We start from the raw sequence: 18,804 nt of genomic DNA on the forward strand, positions 1-18,804 counted from the left end.
CTCATAGTCCCTGCCAAGGTGGACATCCCATGCAGAGATAACCATAAACCTCAACAAATGTAGGCTATTTAAGCTGAAGCCTGAAGGATGAATGAAACTTGGCTAGACAAAGAGGAGGAAAAGAGTAATCGAGGAAGAGGAAATTGCATATTTAAGAGCTAAAGAAATCACATTCAGTTCAAGAAACTGAAAGAAGAATGTAACAGGCTGCTGAAGCATTTTAACCAAGAAGGCAATATAATCATATTTGCATATTAGAAAAAAACATTCACTCAGATTGCAGATTAAATGGACCAGTGGAAGACGGGCAGGAAGGCCAGCTCAGAGACACAGGCCAGTTAGGAGGCTCCAACAATAGAAAAGGCAGGAAAATAATGAAATGGAATAGAGTGGAGGCAACGGGGTCAGAAAAAAATGGGAAGGAAAGATGTAAGAACGTTGACAGGATTTGTAGTGGCAGATTTATGGGGGGCAAGCAGAGAAGGGGGCAAGGTTGACTCCCAAGTTTCTGGCATGAACCAGATGGTTTCTGGCACTCCCTGAGAGAGGAAAGGCACAATGGTTGTGTGTGCGGTTTTTTGTTTGTGTGATTTTTCTGGAAGTGGGAGTGTTGCAGGGGTTGGGCAAAACATATTGATAGAAGACAGACAGACATGTGTTTCATTTTGGACATGCCGAACTGGAGGTTCCTGGGAGTCAAGAGAGATGTTAAACACACAGTTGGAGTCCTTGACTTCAGTCTCCCATCTGTATTTCCAGGATGAAGCAGCTAGTGGGACTGCTTAGCACATAAGAGGAAATGGATAAAACGTTCCTAACACTGCCTGGTACATACAAGGTCCTGAATAACTGGCAGCTATTATGATTATTAAAACCTTAGAAAAGTGATGCATTCTTTTTCACTGCAGGAAAAACACTGTAATGAATTTACTTGATTTTTCAAAAAGCTTATAGTGTTTGTTTTTTGTTTTTTATTTTGAGACGGAGTTTCACTCCTGTTGCCCAGGCTGGAGTGCAATGGTGCGATCTTGGCTCACCGCAACCTCCACCTCCCAGGTTCAAGCGATTCTCCTGCCTCAGCCTCCCAAGTAGCTGGGATTACAGGCATGCACCACCACGCCCGGCTAATTTTGTATTTTTGGTAGAGACGGGGTTTCTCCATGTTGGTCAGGCTGGTCTCGAACTCCCGACCTCAGATGATCCGCCCGCCTCGGCCTCCCAAAGTGCTGGGATTACAGGCGTGAGCCACCGCGTCTGGCCCTAGTGTTTGTTTTTTAATTACACCACAAAGAATTATAAGGCAGAGAGAGCATGACAGACAAAGCAAAAATCAAACTAAAACCTCTACTATAGTGACCTGTAAAACTTCCAGTTTGTATTCCTGCTTATCACAGAATTAACAGGAAATCCTAGAAATAATTTCTTCATATAACCAAATCAGTCATACACATTGTTTTCGAAACAATGTTTTTCCAAGATCGATGAGGTCTTTGAGTGTATATAGATGTGAAAGAAACAAGTCCTTTACCACTATTCTAACACCCGGTATTACACGGTTTAACATGGAGTTTCCCCATGATCTTATTCTTCGTTTCTTCGGGGCTTTATTCTATGCAATGGAGAGTAACTGAAAATTAAGAGCAACCAGACTTCTTGGCTCAAAACCACATTTGATATTTTCTGCCCACATTTGCCTATTACTCAATATTACACCCATATGGTCATTACAAGACCTGAATACACTCTGGACACGGCAAAAGTATATTGGCCCCTTCGCATGCCTGCAACAATACTTTTAAAAACCTAATAAAGTCATTTGCAAATACCCAGAAGGGGGATCACCAGTGAGATACGGGCTAAGTTCAGAAAGTGCCCTGAGACCACCTTTACAGATGTATAAATAATGAGAGAAATCTAACATGACTGACTCCATCTTGCTTCTAACCTCACGGGCTAAGTTTTCGTGTTGTCGTTTTCTTGTTCTAGCACAGAGGCTAGGATGACTAGGAGAGGGATTTCGTGTAAACTTCAAGACAAGGGAAACTGACCCCACTCCCTTCCTGGGAACCAACGAAGCCGCTCCGAGTTTCAGACGCTCTTGTGATTTCATCCCCAGCCGGTCAATTGTTTCAGTTCTCCAGCCCCCTGCCGCCAAAATACCCTTTAAAACCCACGCCCCCGAATTCTCGGGGAGACAGGTCTGAGACCCTGTTCTGGTTTGGCCAGCCCTGCGCTTATTAACTTCTTTTTTGCTGCAACAGCGGTTCTCACTGGTTCTTTCCGGGCAGCGAGCGAGAAGAATCCGTTCAGCCGGGGCCGGCGCCCGCGCGGCAACTGCACCGCGGGGGAGCCCAGTCGCCCCGCTCACCCATGAGGGCCCTTTCTCCTGGAAAAGCCGCTCCGCCCTGTTGGCCCCCACGGCGCCGCGCGCCCAGACCCCAAGGCGGCGAGGGGCTTGCGGGTTTGCGGCGAGCGGTCCAGCCCGCGGGGCGGAAGTGAGGGGCGCGGCCGCGCGCCGGACCGCGTCTAGCCCTCGCTCCCACTCGGCTCCGCGCCGCGACCACGCGCCGCGCTCCTTGTTCCAGGGGCAGCCCGCCAGGGCAGGGACCACTCACCCGCTTCCCCGGCGAGCCTAGTCCACTCCTTGGCCTGGCAACCGGCGGCTTCCGCGGGGCGGGCCCGGCGGTTCGTCTCTCGGGTTGCGAGTGAAGGAAGCCGCCTGGGTCTGGCGGGAGGCACTGTTCTCGGAGTAGCCGGGCCTACGAAGAGCACGTTTTAAAGCTGTTGTTCCACGTTGCAGTGGAACAGTGCTAATAACATTGAGGGAAAGTGTCCCCCACTAACTGAGTTCTGTCTGCAGGTTAAGTGAAAGCCTATGTAGATAAATTTCACGGGCACAGCACTCAGTGCTAGCTAGAACTTATTAGCTGTGTGACCTTGGGCAATTGTGGAAGGCAGGATAATGCCCCGCCTCAGGATGTCCACATCCTACTCCCTGGAACCTGTGCGTTCGTTCTCTTGCTTGGCAGAGGGGTTAAGATTGCAGATGGAATTAAGGTTGCTAATCAGCGGACTTTAAAATAAGGAGATGATCTTGGAGTATGTGGTTGGGTAATTACAAAGTAATTACAAGGGTTCTCTAAAGTGGAAGGGGCCCGAAAAGAAGGTCAGAATCAGAAAGCTATTTGAAGGTGGAGGAAGGGGCAACAGCCAAGGAATGCAGCTGGCCTCAAGAAGCTGGAAGAGGAGCAGGCACAGTGTCTCATGTTTGCAATCCCAGTGCTTTGGAAGGCAGAGGCAGGAGAGGAACACTCTAGCCCAGGAGTTCGAGATCAGCCTGGGCAACATAGTGAGACCCTCGTCTCGACGAAAAATTAGCTAGACGTAGCGACGGGCATTGTGGTCCCAGCTGCTCGGGGGACTGGGGCAGGAGGATCACTAGAGCTGGAGAGGGCTCATGATCCCACCACTGCAGTCCAGCTTTGGTGACAGAGCAAGAACCTGTCTCAAAAAAAAAAAAGGAGGAGGTGGAAAAGGAGGAGAAGCTAGAAAAGGAGGAAAAAAAAAAATTGTTCTCCAGAGCTTCCAGAAGTAACAGTCCAGCTGACACCTTGATTGTTTTTTTGTTTGTTTTTTGTTTTTTGAAACACGGTCTTGTTATGTTGCCGGGACTGGTTTTGAGCTCCTGGGCTCAAGCGATCCGCCCACCTCAGCCTCCTGAGTGGCTGGGACTACAGGAAAGCACCACCACGCACGCTGACGCCTTGATTTTAACCCAGTGAGCTGTATTTCTGAACTTCAGAACTGTAAGGTAATAAATTCGTGTCGTTTTAGCCACTTAGGTTGTCACAGTTTGTTACAGAAGTCTTAGGAAACTAATACAGCAGAGTAACTGAATCCCTCTGTATAAAAGTATAGAACCTACCTCATAGGATTATTGTGAACAATATCTGGTTACACTTTACTTGTAAGCGCTGAACATGTTCATTATAACATGTGTCAACCAGAGTCAGAGACACCGAAATCCAAGTAAAGAAGTTTATTGGCAGTCTGAGAACTGCAGTTCAAGGAACACAGATTCCGGAAGCATTTAAATTGTGTCCTGACCAGCTATTTTTGGGTAGGGTTTTTAAAGGAAATAAGAAGTCACTTCTCACTAGTTCATCCATAACCTTCGTAACCCACTGTTTTGATTGAAGATAATGCGTTATCATGACAGTTCATTGGTTTCTAGGCAAAAGTCCTTGATTCAGGGGTTTGAGAAAAGTTCAGTCCTCAGCATAAAGTCCTTTTCATAATGGCAGCAATTTTGTCTGCAACACCAGCAAGTACCTTCTGCAGTCAGGCAGTTGTAAAATGGCATTCGGGAACAAAATGGCTTTGATCTGGCCAGCTCCAATTGCCTTCCTTCCACAATGTCAAAGTTAATGTACAACTATTCTGTAGTGTGGTGATGAGAAGGGAAATGCTACAAATCAACATTTACAACATCTGCACTGCTTTCTTTGTACTCTATACAAAGACTAGTTTCAATTAAAAACAAACAAGGCCAGGTACGGTGGCTCAGGCCTGTAATCCCAGCACTTTGGGAGGCGAGGTAGGCGGATCACCTGACGTCAGGAGTTCGTGACCAGCCTGGCCTACATGGTGAAACCCTGTCTCTACTAAAAATACAAAAATTAGCTGGGCGCGGTGGCTGGCGCCTGTAACCCCAACTACTCGGGAGGCTGAGGCATGAGAAGCATTTGAACCTGGGAGGCGGATGTTGCAGTGAACCAAGATCGTGCCACTGCACTCCAGCCTGGGGACAGAGCGAAACTCCGTCTAAAACAAAAACAAAAACAAAAACAAAAAAACAGTACTACCCATGCCTGTACTCAGAATGCTGCTCTTGAGAACTGAGCAAAAGACAGATTTCTATAAGATTAAATTTGTGACAGCTTCAGGGGAGATGACAAAGGTGCTTAATGCTTTTCTTTCCCACCCAATGTTGGCAGTCATGAAAGGGACTCTTTTCCTTGTTCCATCAGTGTATTAGTTTGCCAGGGCTGCTGTAACAAAGTCCCACAAGCTGAATGAATGGTTTAATCAAATTTATTATCTCATACTTCTGGAGGCTAGAGGTCCAAAATAAAGGTGTTGACAGTGTTGGTTTCTTCTGAGGGCTAGAAGGAAAAGATCTGTTCCAGGCTTCTGTACTTAACTTGTAGATGGCCTTCTTCTCCCTCACATTGCCTTTCCTTTATGTGTGCTGTCTCTGAGTCTAAATTTCCCCTTGTATAAGGACGCCAGTCATATCAGATTGAGGGACCACCCTACCCCAGTGTGGCCTCATCTTAACTAATTACATCTGCAACAACCCTATTTCCAAATAAGATCACATTCTGAGGTACTGCACATTAGGACTCCAGCGTATATTTTGTGGGGGATGCAATTCAACCCGTAACTCAGTAAGAATAGACTGGTGAGGGTGAGGGAGAGGGGATGGTGAGAGAAGGTCTGGCCCCCTTTTTACGCAGCTGTTGCCAAGCTGTGGATACCCAGCCAGGAGAGCTTCTGGATATATCGAAATATTTCTGGCAGCAACCAGAAATAATAAACCACCACTTCTCCTGAGATGACTGGGAGTTTTCATTCTGTATTAACTGCTTTGTAGTCTACAGTTACATAGACTTTCTAACTTTGGTTTAAGAGCCACAAGATGACTCACCGAATATATTTCCAGGCATTAAAATAGATGATCTCTGACCCTCACCAGGATTGTTATGTTTGGTTTTTGTTTTGTCAAAGGGAAAAAAAAAAGTTGAGTAGAGGAAGACCTAGAACAAAAAGCAATTGTTCCTTGCTTTTTATCTCCCCAGCCTCAGTCCCACTTCCAAAGGGCAACCACTTTGACCTTTGTGGTTTTAAATTCTCCTGATGATCTTCAACTGTATGAATAGGATTAAGCTGCTATTTTGTGACATTATTGACTCTTGCAAGGACTGATAAAAAGTCAGCTTAATTCACCCCCCTAAGGTGCACATGACAGTTAACATCACCATTTTTAGTCCTATTGTTCACTCTAGTAACTTTGATATCCTTAAACTTTTGTTTTTAGTTCTATTAAATACAGACAGCGCCTCTTGGTTCTCCATTTCATGATAGGAAGAACTCTTACTTCCCTTGAACTCCCCACCTCTGCTTCTACCTCCAAATTTCTTTTTTAGAAATGAGGCCTCCCTCTGTTGCCCAGGCTGGAGTACCTCTGGTGCAATCATAGCTCATTGCAGCCTCGAACCTCTGTACCTCCAAACTTTTCAAAGCTGTACTCTCTTAGATTTCCACGACTGATAACATTTATATTCCCTTCTGTAACTAAGTCTTCTTTTTTTGTGAGATGGAGTCTCGCTTTGTCGCCAGGCTGGAGTGCAGTGGCGCCATCTTGGCTCACTGCAACCTCTGCCTCCGGGGTGCAACCGATTCTCCTGCCTCAGCCTCCCACATAGCTGGGACTGCAGGCGCGCACCACCACGCCCAGATAATTTTTGTATTTTTAATAGAGACGGGGTTTCACCATGTTGGCCAGGATGGTCTCGATCTCCGCCTGCCTCAGCCTCCCAAAGTGCTGGGATTACAGGCGTAAGCCACCACGCTCGGCCTAAGTCTTCTATAAGTTGGTTCTAATAGACAATAACAAATAAGCAGCATTAACATTATGAAAATGTTGGTCCACAGCAGAGCTAAGTAGTATGCTGGGCCTGATTTTCCTCTGTGTAATCACAATGTCTCAACCCTGTGCTGCTCAGTTTCTCAAAATCATGGTTACTTTGTTGTTGTTGCTTTGCCTAGTACTTTTTTGTTGTTGAAAGAAATCTGTGCCATCTTACCCATTCTATTTTCTTGGAATATTTTTTTGAAAGCCCATTGATGACTCAGTTTAATTCATATTTGTATTATGATTTTCTTGTAGAGTCTTTTAGGAAATATAATTTCTAGGTGCTTTTCTTATTTTCATTTTCTTTGCCTTAAGTATATCTTCAAGTTCTTCCAACTGTATGTTCCATGAAATACCTTTGTTTCCTGGATCCCCCACTGTTGCTCAAATATGAACTGGTGGCTTAGTCACCCACAAAACTGACATTCTGGGTCACATCTGCAGCTGCCTGAATCCCACGGCTTCCTCAGGATACTCTGCTCTTTTACTGATGGAGTACATGCTCTAATAACTCCTCAAGAAAAGGTGCCTGGCTGGTAAGCTTTCTGAGTCTTTGCATGTGTAACAATGTCTTTATATTGCCCTCGCAAGTATATTGCCCTCGCAAGTAATTTGACTGGGTAGAGGCGTCTCAAGTTGAAAATCATTTTCCCCCTGAACTTTCAAGCTATTATTCCACCATTTTTAGTGCAGCTGATGCTCAATCTAATGCCAGCATGCCTTTCGTTTCTTGTAGAAGTTTGTGTTCCCCTGTTTCTGGAAAGCTTTTGAATGGCTGGTCATTTATTGAACAAATTTTATTGAGCTCCTACTCTATGGCAGCCACAAGGGCTAGGACCTAGGAACACAATGGTGAAGATTAAATTATTTCTAATGAAGTTTCCCACATATCCACCAAAGACAATGCTTGAGCCATCTTCCTTTTTCTCAGAGGCAGAGACCAAATTAGCTTAACTTTGAAATACAGAGATTTTATTTTTTTAACTTATTTTTTGAGACAGTCTTGCTGTGTCACCCAGGCTGGAGTGCAGTAGCACAATCTTGGCTCACTGCAACCTCCGCCTCCCAGGTTCAAGCAATTCTCCTGCCTCAACCTCCGAAGTAACTGGGATTACAGGCACCAGCCACCAAGCCTGGCTGGTTTTTGTATTCTTAGTAGAGGCCGGGTTTCACCATGTTGGCCAGGCTGGTCTCGAACTCCTGACCTCCCATGATCCACCTGCTTCGGCCTCCCAAAGTGCCAGGATTACAGGCGTGAGCCACCGCGCCTAGCCCAGAGATTTTATTCTTAGAGCTCCAGAAAAGTGGGCTAGGTAGATAAGAGAAAATGTTAGATGCTGGTGTTGGCTCACTGAGATATTAATTTAGATGTGTGATTATAATAGAGAAGAACACAATTTAACAGAAAATCTTTCTGTTCATAGTGTTTTCCTCTACTTTCCACCTTTCCCATATCTGTTTTGGTCTGACACTGTAGGGTACATCATTGTGAAATCAAAAACAAGCAAGCATGCACCCTTTGTCCTCAAAGGTTGGCATGCAGGCCTGTGAACTTGGAAAGAGAACAAAGCTTTCTAGTATGATAAACAAAGAAAATGAAGATTAAAAAGTCTGGTTTCCTCTTCCTGGCATCAGCAAATACCAGCTGTCAGAGAGCTCTGAGTAATCTACCCCTCCTATTCCTAAAAGGTAATTAATATTAAAACATTGCCAAAAGGAGGTATATTTAGATTTTCAATTAAAATGACACAAATGAAGTGGCAATGCAACAAATATGAGAGAAAAATTTTAAATTGTAGTATTTATATTTGTGATGTTTTTCCCATCCAATTCCACTCTCTCCAGTGGTCCCTGAAACATCACCTGCAGGCTGACATCCTGATAAACTCTAAAAGGAAGGAAAACATAATCTAAAAGGCAGGGTGCGTGTGGCAGTTAGAGGTCACCACGAAAAAGAAGGAAAGTGCAGCTGCTCAAGGGATACAGATAAGTCATTAGGGTCAAGGGTTGAAGGGAAGTACATGAGATTGCAGACTGCCCATATGATAACTAATGACAGACTTCTAGTAAAGGAATAAAACCTTTAGGTTCTTTTGTTTAGCCCTTACTGCCAAACAAAGCAAGTTGCAAGACCAGTCCTAACATTTCATCAAGCAGCAGGAAGCTTCCTTCCATTGGGAAAAGCTAATAGAGGTGTCTCTTCATACCTTCTTATTACAAAAAAAAAAAGGGCCAGCTTTCTCCTGATGTTTCTGCTATTAGAGAAGATTTGTAGGCCGGGCGTGGTGGCTCACACCTGTAATCCCAGCACTTTGGGAGGCCAAGGCAGGCAGATCACTTGGGGTCAGGAGTTCAAGACCAGCCTGGCCAACATGGTGAAACTCCATCTCTACTAAAAATACAAAAATTAGTCAGATGTGGTGGCGGGTGCCTACAATTCCAGCTACTCAGGAGGCTGAGGCACGAGAATTGCTTGAACCCGGAAGGCAGAGGTTACAATGAGCCAAGATTGTGCCACTGCACTCCAGCTTGAGTGACAGTGTGAGACCCTGTCTCAAAAAAAAAAAAAAAAAGACTTGTAAAGTTTGTGATGGCAGAGTGGAAAAAGCATATTTAGAATAATGTATCCATGCATGTCCTAGCAAATCCTGTTACTCTCCCTGAACCTCAAATGTCTTGTCTGTGGCCAGGCACGGTGGGTCACGCTTGTAATCCCAGTATTTTGGGAGGCCGAGGTGGGCGGATCACAAGGTCAGGATTTCGAGACCAGCCTGGCCAACACAGTGAAACCCTGTCTCTTCTAAAAATACAAAAATTAGCAGGGCATGATGGTGGGCGCATGTAATCCCAGCTACTTGGGAGGCTGAGGCAGGAGAATCACTTGAACCCGGGAGGCAGAGGTTGCAGTGAGCCAAGATCATGCCACCACACTCCAGCATGGATGACAGAGCTAGACTCCCTTGCATGGGAAAGGAAAAAAAAAAAAAAAAAAGTCTGTCAAGTGTAGAAGACCGAAAACACAAACAAAAGCGATTCTAAATTTCTACAAAGGCTTATTTCCTCTATTTCCTTCTTTAACTCATGCTTTTAATTTAAAAAGCTTCGCCAGGCACTGTAACTAACGCCTGTAATCCCTACACTTTGGGAGGCCAAGGTGGGTGGATCACGAGGTCAGGAGCTCGAGACCATCCTGGCCAATATGGTGAAACCCCATTTCTACTAAAAATACAAAAATTAGCCAGGCATGGTGGGCATGCGCCTGTAGTCCCAGCTACTCGGGAGGCTGAGGCAGAAGAATCTCTTGAACCCAGCAGGTGGAGGTTGCAGTGAGCTGAGATCGTGCCACTGCACTCCAGCCTGGCGACAGAGCGAGACACAGTCTCAAAAAAAAAAAAAAAAGCTTAAACTGTAAAATTGTAAACTGTTCTGTTTTATATATACCTAAAGTTAATTAATGCATTTTCTGAACAACATAATAAAATTATGTTTAAGAACAACATACATGCACCAGTTCCCCCGCTGAGGTCTCTGCTGCCAGTTTGGTCCAGGAACACGTAATCAGCATCCTGGTCCCAGGTAGTGGCATGGTCAGTATCTACTGCCCATTTCCTCAGAAGACAATACTGTCCTTTCCAAAATGTTTACTATTTATTTGCTCAGAACAGATAGGTCTTCATTTGACTCACTACCTAAACCACCAGCTTCTTACATTATCTCTTTAAAGCAGAATTCTTATAATTTTGTCAAGTCACCTGGACTCAACTCTCATCTGAAAGTTCTTCTTGAATATCTGTGGTATCACCATTTCTAAGTAGCTCAGCAGCCTAATGGTCATAGTTAACTTAATCAGCCAAATATGAAACCTGTTTGATGCTGCCATTGTAGGAGTCAAATTCTTAATGTATTTATAACTTAATAAATTGCAATTCAGAATTATGACACCAAGTTAACTTTGCTCCATCCCTTTTTAGTTGAGGTTCCAGATTTCTGCTTCAGGTTGGAAACTGCCAATGCAATGTTCAGAGCATGTCCTACTCAAAAGTCACATCTTAACTTTCATAGCCACATGACAGACCAAGCCCCATTTGCTCTTATTTACATTTTATTATCATTATTAGTAATAAACCAATAAAAATTGAATAACAAAGGAAAAAGCTCAAGATAAATAATTTCTTCCTTGTGAATTCAAGCACATGCATACACACACATCCTCCTCTGTGTGTGTTACTTCCTCCTCACATTCTGTCCTACGGTATAAATAGTTACACAAAAGTCTACAAAACACAAGTAGCAGACCCTAGCTGTGTAAAGCTCAGGCTGATTCTCAAGTCTAGATCACCAGCTTCTCCACGCTAAGTGTACTTGTGGTTTCATCCTCTTCATTTGACCCAAAATATCCTGGGAGGTCCAGCATCCTCTGCTCAGCCTCAGTGAGGCCAAATGACATATTGTCATAGAAGGCAAACTCAGGGTGAGTGGGGAAGCTTTGACACTTGTCTTTTCTACACTGAGAAGGGCTCAGAGGACTGACCCTCTGGTAGCTATCTTTGGGGGATGTGGGAGAAGACTACTTCCTTGAGATACTCTTGTGACTGGGGGACGGTCCCTGATGAGCTCAGTGGTGCTCTGTTCTCTCAATTCCTGCCACTAATCCTGCCTGGTGATCCCCAAGGTCTGGTTTCCTCAAGGGCTGCCCCATGGGCCTTAATAAAAATTTTAAATATACTCTCACACACACACTATATTCTAGAGAAGAACTATTGTATCAAAATCCTAGATTTGAATAACTTATTACTTTAAATAATCAGTAACTAAAACCAAGCAATCCATCACACAAAGAGGGGAAAAGGTAATATTCTGAGTTATAAATTTTTTACCCTGTCTGATAAAAATAGAAGCCTAAAAGTTTAAATTTTTCGTGGATTTAAAGATAAATTTGTTTTTCAGTGAAATATCCTCAATAGCAATTTTACCAAAGAGGCCTTCTTCTGAAGGCCACCTCTGAAATAATTAGAGGATAAATGTCAATGGCATGATATTAAGATATTACTTGGCCAGGCGCGGTGGCTCACGCCTGTAATCCCAACACTTTGGGAGGCCAAGGCGGGTGGATCACGAGGTCAAGAGTTCGAGACAAGCATGGCCAACATGGTGAAACCCCATCTCTACTAAAGATACAAAAAATTAGCCAGGCGTGGTAGCGCACGCCTGTAATCCTAGCTACTCAGGAGGCTGAGGCAGGAGAATCACTTGAACCCGGGAGGTGGAAGGTGCAGTGAGCCGAGATCACGCCATTGCACTCCAGCCTGGGCAACAGGGTGAGACTCCACCTCAAAAAAATAAAAAAAAAGAAAAGAAAGATATTATTCAAGAAAAGAACTTAGGAGTCAGGTGCAGTGGCTCATGTCTGTTATGCCAGTACTTTGGGAGGCCAAGGCAGTAGGATCACTTGAGGCCGGGAGTTCAGAGACCAGTCTGGGCAATGTAGCAAGACTTCATCTCTACAAAAAAAGTGTTTAACAAATTAGCTCAGTATGGTGGCACATGCCTGTAGTCCCACCTACTCAGGAGGCAGAGGCAGAAGGATGGCTTGAGCCCTGGAATTCAAGGCTGCAGTGAACTAAGATGGTGCCATTGCACTCAAGGATGGGTGACAGAGCAAGGCTCCGTGCCGCCAGCCGCCAAAAAAAGAAAAAAAAGAAAGGCATTTAGGCAGTTCTAAATAAAAACATCTTAGTATTTTCTATTGTTGAAAGAAAAAATTTATTTTAAGTATATGTTAGTAAGCCAAGAGACTTTCTAAAAATACTGTTAACATCTAGTACAATTTCCAGTAAAATTCAATTTTAGAACTTGCTTCAGAAGGAATTTCACTTTAATTGTACATACTTGCTTATTCCAAAATATAATTATACAAAGGAATTAAAGAAGTTTCTTACTTAAAGAATAAAGTTACACTTAGAAACAAGATGGGATATAAAGCACACAGATATAGAGCTTTCATAGCATTAAATGCGGCCTATTCAGCTTGGTTGAAGAATAGGATGTTCTCTAGTCAGTTAAATACAGTAAATTCCAAATGATAAACAAAAAAGGAATGTGAAATCCTTCAGTTTCATCTATACCTTGCAGTTATTTCAATCATCACTATTTTAAAATATGTTAAGTAGAGATCTCCTATCACATACTATGGCTAACAAAATAATAGAACTATAACTTTGTATTTAAAATTGAATCATATCTCTGCTATGAAATGTATAAATATAGAATTTTACTACTTATAAAACTTACAATGAATTCATTCAACAAATTAAACATCTACTATTTACAGTCCAAGCTCAACAAAAAGAGTAGCTATTGAATACCCTTTTCTCAGCATAGCAGTGGAATTATTTGGATTGAGTTCGCAAGACTTCTTTGTGTCGGCAACAGCAACTACGTAGAAACAGATGGGTTTTTCGTCAGTTATTTACAGATCCTAGTAAATACAAAAAGAATATGAATCAGTTTTAGATTTCTAAGTTTTCGAGCTGGTAGAAACACCAAATGGTTTTAAATTAGGAAAAGCTAATCCAAGACAGAATTCAAATAAGTAATACTCTTATACCTTCCTTTTGGCTTAACATTTAGCTTCATTCTTAAAGCTCTTCAGTCAATGAATAAAGCTGTGTCACAAAATTCATCTCCTTTTCTCATTAGCATAATCTATGTAATTTGGCCGGGTGCAGTGGCTCACGCCTGTAATCCCAGCATTTTGAGAGGCTGAAGAGGGTGGATCACCTGTGGTCAGGAGTTTGAGACCAGCCTGGCCAACATGGTGAAACCCCGTCTCTGCTAAAAATACAAAATTAGCCAGGCATGGTGGCATGTGCCTGTGGTCCCAGCTACCTGGGAGGCTGAGGCAAGAGAATCTCTTGAACGTGGGAGGTGAAGGCTGCAGTGAGCTGAGATCAAGCCACTACACTCCAGCCTAGGCAACAAGAGCGAAACTCCGTCTAAAAAAAAAAAAGATATTCAGTTTTTCCCTATCCAGATTCTTCATCAGAATAACTTTTTAAAGTTACACAATACAGAAATACATTATTTTTTAATATAGATAGGGTCTTGCTAAGTTGTCCAGGCTGAACTCGAACTCTTGGGCTCATGTGATCCTCTAGCTTTGGTCTCCCAAAGTGCTGGGATTACAGGCATGAGCCACCATGCCTGGCCACATTCATTTTTATAAAAAATACAAAGAAGAGCATTTCATTTTAATACTCTGTCAATAGTAAATATGATACTATTCTCTATCAGCCTACCCAATAACTATGAATGAAATCTATATACATTCTCCACCCACTGAAGGAAAATGAGACATCCATAAATTTTAAATAGGTGTTGCTCAACATGTCTGTCACACTTGAGATACTTTACCTTGTATGAAAGACCAATTTAAAAATCCTCAAAGACAACCTTTATTTTATTTGACTAATTTGTCATGGGTAAAATGTATAAGTAACTTATTAAAAAGGGACAATATACTTCGGAAGAAAAATTACCACAGTAACTCCCAAGAAGAATGTGACAATAAGCTCTTTGACAATAATATTGTGCATCATCTGGTTTCTGTTCCAAAGCCTTAGTCAGCTCCTACAAAAACAAACATGTTGAGTGTCAGTAAAAGTTTGTAAAAAGCCATCAAATTCTAATTAAAACATAATTTTTAATCAAATAACTTATTATCAGAAACTATTTGGAGGAAAGATAACAGGGATGTAATCTTGGAGTTTTTCCTCATAAGAAAATCTCCCCTTCTCCTGTCCCTCCTCCCAAAAGTAGACAATCTAATCTAACATAGTATCTAACATATCTAACAGAATCTAACATAGTATCTAACACATCTAACAGAATCTAACGTAGTATCTAACACATCTAACAGAATCTAACGTAGTACCTAACACATCTAACAGAATCTAACGTAGTACCTAACACATCTAACAGAATCTAACGTAGTACCTAACACATCTAACAGAATCTAACGTAGTACCTAACACATCTAACAGAATCTAACGTAGTACCTAACACATCTAACAGAATCTAACGTAGTACCTAACACATCTAACAGAATCTAACGTAGTATCTAACACATCTAACAGAATCTAACGTAGTATCTAACACATCTAACAGGATCTAACGTAGTATCTAACACATCTAACAGGATCTAACGTAGTATCTAACACATCTAACAGGATCTAACGTAGTATCTAACATATCTAACAGGATCTAACGTAGTATCTAACATATCTAACACGATCTAACGTAGTATCTAACATATCTAACACGATCTAACGTAGTATCTAACATATCTAACACGATCTAACGTAGTATCTAACATATCTAACACGATCTAACGTAGTATCTAACATATCTAACACGATCTAACGTAGTATCTAACATATCTAACACGATCTAACGTAGTATCTAACATATCTAACACGATCTAACGTAGTATCTAACATATCTAACACGATCTAACGTAGTATCTAACATATCTAACACGATCTAACGTAGTATCTAACATATCTAACACGATCTAACGTAGTATCTAACATATCTAACACGATCTAACGTAGTATCTAACATATCTAACACGATCTAACGTAGTATCTAACATATCTAACACGATCTAACGTAGTATCTAACATATCTAACACGATCTAACGTAGTATCTAACATGTCTAACACGATCTAACGTAGTATCTAACATGTCTAACACGATCTAACGTAGTATCTAACATGTCTAACAGGATCTAACGTAGTATCTAACATGTCTAACAGGATCTAACGTAGTATCTAACATGTCTAACAGGATCTAACGTAGTATCTAACATGTCTAACAGGATCTAACGTAGTATCTAACATGTCTAACAGGATCTAACGTAGTATCTAACATGTCTAACAGGATCTAACGTAGTATCTAACATGTCTAACAGGATCTAACGTAGTATCTAACATGTCTAACATCTAACGTAGTATCTAACATGTCTAACACAATCTAACGTAGTATCTAACATGTCTAACACAATCTAACGTAGTATCTAACATGTCTAACACAATCTAACGTAGTATCTAACATGTCTAACACAATCTAACGTAGTATCTAACATGTCTAACACAATCTAACGTAGTATCTAACATGTCTAACACAATCTAACGTAGTATCTAACATGTCTAACACAATCTAACGTAGTATCTAACATGTCTAACACAATCTCACGTAGTATCTAACATGTCTAACATAATCTCACGTAGTATCTAACATGTCTAACATAATCTCACGTAGTATCTAACATGTCTAACATAATCTCACGTAGTATCTAACATGTCTAACATAATCTCACATAGTATCTAACATATCTAACATAATCTAACATAGTATATATATATCTCTGTACCGTAAAGTTCCTGGCCTATAGAGCTCAATAAATGGTCATTATTATCACCTTACATATTCTGAAGAGTTTAACTGATGTACATTGACCATTACAGATTTCCTCCTTCTAATTTGGAGAAGATTCAAACTCCATGTAGAATTTGAGATTCCTAGAAAATGTGAAGCTGTTCAATAAAAAAAGACTAAAAGTTAAATCTAGAGCTCAGGGAGCTTAAGACAATCAATACATACACCATCAAGCTTACCTGGCCCTCTCTTATCCTCTATCAATAGCACACAACTCTAATAAAATGCAATTAAACATTCTGTTCAAAGCCCAGATACAATCTCATAGATGGCTATAGCAACTGATCAAGAGTTAACATTAGAGAGATTAAGACTTTTTTACCCTGTGCAGTCACAACATATAGGTGTGGTAGCTGGAAAAATAATGAGGTAAGAGATTACACAATTAGGGAGATCAAGGGCAAGTACAGGAACACTTTTATTTTCTGCCAACTGCCTACAAACTCTAGGGATCTGGTAGTTTTCTTAAATGGTAAAATTATTTCAGTAACCGCATGTGTCACTGACTTAGCTTTAACCTAGTTTAATTCTCACAAAGCAATGAATACAGATGCCCCTCAACTCACATGGGGTTACAGTCAATCAACAGAAAGTATGGCTCAAACTAAGAGAGCAAAGAAGCTGTAAGATGCTACTTCAAGGACCTCACTTTGTACCTTGCAGGCTGTTACAAGGAATTTGGACCTTAGGTGTGATGGAAAGCCATGGAAAGTTCATTGTTAGTAGGAGACAGACATGGTGCAATTTACTTTTTAAAAATGTCATTCTGGATGCTGTACGGTGAATACATTATAACAAATCAGCACTGGAAACACAGACTTCTTAGGAAACGACTACATTAAATCTAGGCTAGAAAAGGCTGTTAGCCACAGAGGTGATGAAGAGAAATACAATGAGCTGGAATATATTAGAACCAGCAAGACTTGCTAATGGGTGAACATGTGGGATAAGAGAAAGTGAAGATCACTCCATGGTTTGGGGCTTACTTAGATCTCTACCTGGCATGCAGTAAGCAGTCAATGGATGATTTTTCTCCTTGCAGACTTTTTTCAACCTTTTCCCCAATCTCTACTTTGACTGCATCTCCTTTGCCACAAAATATAAAAATATTTGCCTCTCTAGTCTTAATCTTCTCAAAGCCACTAGTAACCCCTTATCAAATCCAACTGATTCCTATCTGACTCGATCTCTCTGTGGCCCCTGACAATAATAACCAGGACTTTCAGCTTACCATTCTGTTGCCTCTTAAAAACTAATGTTTTCTGGGCTGGGCGCAGTGGCTCACGCCTATAATCCCAGCATTTTGGGAGGCCGAGGCAGGTGGATCACCTGAGGTCAGGAGTTCGAGACTAGCCTGGCCAACATGGTGAAACTCTGTCTCTACTAAAAATACAAAAATTAATCGGACATGGTGGTGGGGTGGAACCAAAGAATTTACATCAGCTGGATGCAATGGCTCACACCTGTAATCCCAGAACTTTGGGAGGCCAAGAAGGGGTGGATCCCTTGAGCCCAGGAGTTGGAGACCAGACTGGGCAACATGGCAAAAACCTACAAAAAAATACATAAACCAATTAGCCAGGCATGGTGCAGGCCTGTGGTCCCAGCAACTCGGGAGGGTGAGGTGAGAGGACCGCTTGGGCCCTGGGAGGTGGTAGTTGCAGTGAGCCATGATTGTGCTACTGCACTCCAGACTGGGTGACAGAGCAAGACACTATCCCAAAAAAAAGAGTAACATTAACTCTGAAATAGCTGGCCTAGGAACCCAGTTTGATGGAGGAATCTGAATGCTAAGCTAAGGATTTTGGAGTTTACCCTACAAGTAGCAAGAAAGGCATGAGGGTTTCCATATACGAACATTACATATTCCCAAGGGATATTTTTACTTGATTTTTTTTTGAGACAGAGTCAAAAAGAGAGAGAAGAGAACAGAAAAAACGAGAGAAAAATACAGGAAGGCCACTATAGAACTGTTAACAATTCAGGAGCTGGCAAGCAAAGACACACTCAGAGCACTTCTCTTTGCTTCCTTGCCCTCTGAACTGTTCAATAAATAGTGAAGAACACAAAGCTAACTGCAGTATTTGTTTCAGACCTGCTGCTGCTCTCCGATTTAAAAGCAATACAGGAACATTAAATTTGTCACAGCTGAAATTGGTAAAGGCAGACCTCTACAGGTGCTTCTTCACTTACAATGGGTTTATTGGGAGGGGAAAATATCGTAAGTCAAAATGTCTTTAATACACCTAACCTACTGAGCATCAGAGCTTAGAAACATACTCAGAACACTTACATTAACCTACATTTGGGCAAAATCATCTAACACAAATCCTGTTTTATTATAAAGGGTTGAATAGCTCATGTAATTTATGGGAACAATGTTGCGAACGTGAAAAACAGGATAGGTGTATGGGGACTCAAAGTTCGGTTTCTACTGAATGTGCGTCGTCTATGGAACCATCATAAAGTCAAAAAATTCTGAGTCAAACCTTCCTAAGCCCCAGACCGTCTGTATGTGAAGTGCTCCCTAAGGGGCACTATGCCAGATACTATGCCTAAGTGTTTTCCAACTTTCTGTACCACATTCAAAAGTAGCATCTTCATAAAG

The 18,804-nt window shown here is 41.9% G+C and overlaps 1 protein-coding gene across 7 annotated transcripts in view; it reads right to left on the bottom strand.

Moving 5' to 3' along the window:
- The window catches only part of NEK3 (NIMA related kinase 3), a 62,995-nt gene that overhangs the window by 24,344 nt on the left and 19,847 nt on the right, over positions 1 to 18,804 (bottom strand). For 4 of the 7 annotated variants that reach the window (XM_063714921.1, XM_063714918.1, XM_063714922.1 and 1 more), the window contains exons 6-8: positions 14,236 to 14,326; positions 13,063 to 13,175; positions 2,616 to 2,759 (exon numbers count right to left, since the gene is read on the bottom strand). The gene's annotated coding sequence lies outside the window, so the exon portion shown is untranslated. Of the gene's footprint in view, positions 1 to 2,271; positions 2,530 to 2,615; positions 2,760 to 13,062; positions 13,176 to 14,235; positions 14,327 to 16,179; positions 16,295 to 18,804 lie in introns of those variants that run through there. The other 3 variants (XM_063714920.1, XM_063714919.1, XM_054529067.2) reach the window with 3 other exon arrangements.

This window comes from Pongo abelii, chromosome 14, assembly GCF_028885655.2.
Source record: "Pongo abelii isolate AG06213 chromosome 14, NHGRI_mPonAbe1-v2.0_pri, whole genome shotgun sequence".
Taxonomy (NCBI): Eukaryota; Metazoa; Chordata; class Mammalia; order Primates; family Hominidae; genus Pongo; species Pongo abelii.